Raw genomic sequence first — 6,000 nt, 5'->3', positions numbered from 1 at the left:
TCTACACCCCACACCGGACAACCACACCACCCCATCACACAGCCACACAACCACACAATACATCAGTACATATCTACACCTCACACCGGACAACCACACCATCCCATCACACAGCCACACAATACATCACTACATATCTACACATACTCACCGGACAACCACACCACCCCATCATCACAGCCACACACATACATCAGTACATATCTACACCTCACACCGGACAACCACACCATCCCATCACACAGCCACACAATACATCACTACATATCTACACTACACACCGGACAACCATACCACCCCATCACACAGCCACACAGCCACACAATACATCACTACATATCTACACCCCACACCGGACAACCACACCACCCCGTCACACAGCCACACAATACATCACTACATATCTACACCCCACACCGGACAACCACACCACCCCATCTCACAGTCACACAATACATCACTACATATCTACACCCCACACCGGACAACCATACCACCCCATCACACAGCCACACAATACATCACTACATATCTACACCCCACACCGGACAACCATACCACCCCATCTCACAGCCACACAATACATCACTACATATCTACACCCCACACCGGACAACCATACCACCCCATCACACAGACATACAATACATCACTACATATCTACACCCCACACCGGACAACCATACCACCACCACCACACACATATCTACACCAGACACCAATACATCACTACATATCTACATCACCAGACACCGGACAACCATACCACCCCATCACACAGCCACACAATACATCACTACATATCTACACCCCACACCGGACAACCATACCACCCCACCACACAGCCACACAATACATCATATCTACTACATATCTACACCCCACACCGGACAACCATACCACATCTACACCACACCGGACAACCATACCACCCCACCACACAGCCACACAATACATCACTACATATCTACACCACACACCGGACAACCACACCACCCCATCACACGACCACACAACACATCACTACATATCTACACCCAACACCGGACAACCATACCATCCCATCACACAGCCACACAATACATCATTACATATCTACACCCCACACCGGACAACCACACCACCCCATCTCACAGCCACACAATACATCACTACATATCTACACCCCACACCGGACAACCGTAGCATGATACTAACAGATGACAGATGGTTCTGTTAGTACCGAAGTCAACAGCTGAACATGCCGCTCTGTTCACACGTCTATGAGGCCATAAACACCAGAATCTTCAGACACTTGTCAAATGTGATAAGTTAATTCCAGTTAGATCGTGATACCGACACACGTCTCGTCGGTGTAAAGGGAAAAAAAATTACATCAGGCATTTCCTGTCGGCAAATCTAAGGCGTGAGGCGTAAGATTTGTATGTAAAATGTACGGCAGCTGTCAACTTGTGAAGTACCGGCGGAGATGAGTTGAGTTGAGTTGGGTTTTACGTCACATCGGCAATATTCCAGCCATTTAGTGACGAGATCAAGTCTGTATTCATACACATTTTAAGCACAAAGCCTAAAAGGGTTTTTTTTAAAGCATATATATTCATTACATTATTATTCGGAAACCGAAATGTCACAACACGAAATTAAAAAACAAGTAATCCGTCATTCACATTACATAGTTACAATTTAGTACCGGTGGACAGAAATTACTAAACTAACATCTATTATCTGAAAACCACTTAATTTACGGGAACAAATGGTTTCTAAATTGTAATCATAAAATATAATGAAACGGAGAATAGAAACTTTCTTCATTTTCAGAAACTGTGGTAATCTAGATTTGCGACATATTCTACACTTGTGTGTGCTTTTTTCTGGAAATATTTGTTTCAGGGTCTGTATGACAGACTAGGAAATTACCATCTTCGATGATCCAGTGCAATATATTTCCATTTAGTTATGATAAAAATAATCACCCACTATTCCTTTAGCGTTCCTGCTGTTTCCACTGTTGTGAGTTTCAAATGAGGCAGAAACGATGCCGCTGTGTCAAATCCGTCCAGGGTGCCGTTGTACAAAAACAACCTCAGCAGATTTATGTTAAGGTAAGGGAGTTACGGTCACCTTATCGCTAAGATCGCTTTGTACAACGGCATTCCGGTATTTACCACCATGTTGTTTTTACAAAGACTATTCGAGGATGTCAAACCGTTAAAGGGGTCAGATGCTTGATGGGCATTTAGAAGTTGGAAGGTAACATAACAACGTATGGTATGGATCTACAACATCTTTACGTTTCTGGGCTATTTCTTGGCCCTGCATCAGGTGAATGACAGAATATTCACCTGATGAAGGGGCAAGTAGCCCAGAAACGTCGTATTGTAAATAATACAGAAGTTGTAAATCCATACCAGTATACGTTGTTATGTTAAAGGGGGACTGTATTCCACACCCTGTTGCCTTAACCAAGCCTACACAAGCAAATACAATAGGTGTTCCCTTTAGCAGATCCGTCATTTTCAACATGTCATTAGCGTTACGTATTTTAACAAAGCAGGGTGACAATGTGATTTTAAGGCGCTTGAATCAGTCCAGTCAGGCGTACAAATGGAACTGAAACTAGAAACTGTTATAGCACATGAATTCGTGAGTGAGGTTTACCGCCCCTTTGAACAGTATCCCCGTTATAACACGGCATGGCAGTTTGGTTGGTTTGTTGTTTAACGCCACACTCAGCAATATTCCAGCTATATGGCGGCGGTCTGGAGATAGTGGAGTCTGGACCAGACAATCCAGTTATCAACAGCATGATTATCGATTTACGCAATTGGAATGCGATGACATGTGTCAATCAAGTCAGCAAGCCTGACTACCTGACCCGTTTGGAGTTAAGTGGAGAGGAGATGGATATTGAAAAATCTAGTCGCGGCAATGACATTAATAATGCTGAAAGTTGCACACTTATAAGGACACGAAAAAGCAAGTCTTATTCAACGTCTTATTCAACATTCTTAATTCACTCGGAGTAAATAATCTCTTCAGATATAATCCTCGTACCTCACGGGCCGATTTCCTAAAGGTGTTCTATATTTAAGATAACGATAGGTCAGTGGCCTTTCAGCCCCCTGACCCACTGAACATGCCCAATGTTTGAACTGATGCCTAGTTCTAAGATAGTGGTAGTAGAACTAACCACGAAGCACGTATTTCTTATATGCAAGAACATGACCTCGCATCTCCAACGGTTAGCCTGGCCGAGTTAAGAGTATATCTGTGACCTACATACCCAGTGTACATCAAGTTACATAATGACTATATAGGTCACGGGTATATGAAAATTCTGGCTGGTCTACTTATTTGCGATGGCCAGGGATCGGTGACAGGTCAGAGAAGATCTTATCAGAAAATTTGCATACAATGACAGCTCCTTAGGTTGAATCTAGGTTTCGGGGTATTTATTTCGAAATAGGCCTGGAAAGTTTGTCCATGTCTTCCTGGCGGAAAATTCCAGCTTTTGATAAGTAAATGTGGAGTAATCGAATTTCAGCTTTTGTGTTCATTGGGTATACAAATTGTGATGGCGGGATTGCATGGCATACACTGTACTCATTACATTTACGTAGCTTCATACCTATCCTAGTTTGTCAAGTTACTTTCGGGAAAGGCAGATGATAAAAGCTGATACAGATTTTGACACACAGATATGAATATCCAGCCATGTGGATTTTTTAAAAGATAAGCGGGAAAATGTGCAGACAGGTCACATCGGTGTCATCCCAAAAGGGCGCACGTCGCAACAAGCGTGAAATACCAGTCATTTTCCATCCAACAACGCGAACCTACCTGGGTTCATGCCAGGTTCCCTTCCTCCACGACCGACTTAAAATGCAAATGGTGTAGATCATAAAGTGATCATAGCAACATGTTTAGGACATACAGGTTCTCCGCTAGCATTATAGGTGTATGTCATACAGGGATCTCCGGTAGGAATAGGTGTATGTCATACAGGGATATCCGGTAGGAATAGGTATATGTCATACAGGGATCTCCGGTAGGAATAGGTGTATGTCATACAGAGATCTCCAGCAGCAATAGGTTTATGTCATACAGGGATCTCCGGCAGCAATAGGTGTATGTCATACAGGGATCTCCGGTAGGAATAGGTGTATGTCATACATGGATCTCCGGCAGCAATAGGTGTATGTCATACAGGGATCTCCAGCAGCAATAGGTGTATGTCATACAGGGATCTCCGGCAGCAAGAGGTGTATGTCATACAGTGATCTCCGGCAGCAATAGGTGTATGTCATACAGGGATCTCCAGTAGGAATAGGTGTATGTCATACAGGGATATCCGGTAGGAATAGGTATATGTCATACAGGGATCTCCGGTAGGAATAGGTGTATGTCATACAGGGACCTCCGGTAGGTTTAATACAGGGATCTCCGGCAGCAACAGGTGTATGTCATACAGGGATCTCCGGCAGCAATAGGATCTCCAGGCAGCAATAGGTGTATGTCATACAGGGATCTCCGGCAGCAATGGATCTCCGGCAGAAGGCAGAAATGGTGTATGTCATACAGGGTATCTCCGGCAGCAAGAGGTGTATGTCATACAGGGATCTCAGGTAGGAATAGGTGTATGTCATACAGTGATCTCCGGCAGCAATAGGATTATGTCATACAGGGATCTCCGGCAGCAATAGGTGTATGTCATACAGGGATCTCCGGCAGCAAGAGGTGTATGTCATACAGGGATCTTAGGTAGGAATAGGTGTATGTCATACAGGGATCTCCGGCAGAAAGAGGTGTATGTCATACAGGGATCTTCCGGCAGCGATAGGTGTATGTCATACAGGGATCTCCGGTAGGAATAGGTGTATGTCATACAGGGATATCCGGTAGGAATAGGTGTATGTCATACAGGGATCTCGGCAGCAATAGGAGTATGTCATATCTCCGGCAGCAATAGGTGTATGTCATACGTGATCTCAGGCAGCAATAGGTATATGTCATACAGAGATCTCCGGCAGCAATAGGTATATGTCATACAGGGATCTCCGGCAGCAATAGGTATATGTCATACAGGGATCTCCGGTAGCAATAGGTGTATTTCATACAGAGATGTCCGGCAGCAATAGGTGTATGTCATACAGAGATCTCCGGCAGCAATAGGTATATGTGTAAATCCGGCAGCAATAGGTGTATGTCATACAGAGATGTGCGCTGGCAATAGGTGTATGTAATACAGAGATCTCCGGCAGCAATAGGTATATGTCATACAGGATCTCCGGCAGCAATAGGTGTATGTCATACAGGGATCTCCGGCAGCAATAGGTGTATGTCATACAGGGATCTCCGGTAGCAATAGGTGTATGTCATACAGAGATCTCCGGCAGCAATAGGTGTATGTCATACAGAGATCTCCGGCAGCAATAGGTTTATGTCATACAGGGATATCCGGTAGCAATAGAAGTTTATCATGATATAGGAGCGGGATACAGGGATCTCCGGTAGCAATAGGTGTATGTCATACAGAGATCTCCGGCAGCAAGAGGTGTATGTCATACAGTGATCTCCGGCAGCAATAGGTGTATGTCATACAGGGATCTCCAGTAGGAATAGGTGTATGTCATACAGGGATATCCGGTAGGAATAGGTATATGTCATACAGGGACCTCCGGTAGGAATAGGTGTATGTCATACAGAGACCTCCGGCAGCAATAGGTTTATGTCATACAGGGATCTCCGGCAGCAACAGGTGTATGTCATACAGGGATCTCCGGTAGGAATAGGTGTATGTCATACATGGATCTCCGGCAGCAATAGGTGTATGTCATACAGGGATCTCCGGCAGCAAGAGGTGTATGTCATACATGGATCTCCGGCAGAAGGCAGAAATAGGTGTATGTCATACAGGGATCTCCAGTAGGAATAGGTGTATGTCATACAGTGATCTCCGGCAGCAATAGGATTATGTCATACAGGGATCTCCGGCAGCAA

This window comes from Haliotis rubra, unplaced genomic scaffold (genome assembly GCF_003918875.1).
Source record: "Haliotis rubra isolate DU_JTF1 unplaced genomic scaffold, ASM391887v1 Scf37, whole genome shotgun sequence".
In the NCBI taxonomy this organism is placed as follows: domain Eukaryota; kingdom Metazoa; phylum Mollusca; class Gastropoda; order Lepetellida; family Haliotidae; genus Haliotis; species Haliotis rubra.
The sequence above is the reverse complement of the archived record's forward strand: the minus strand, read 5'-3'. Positions refer to the sequence as shown.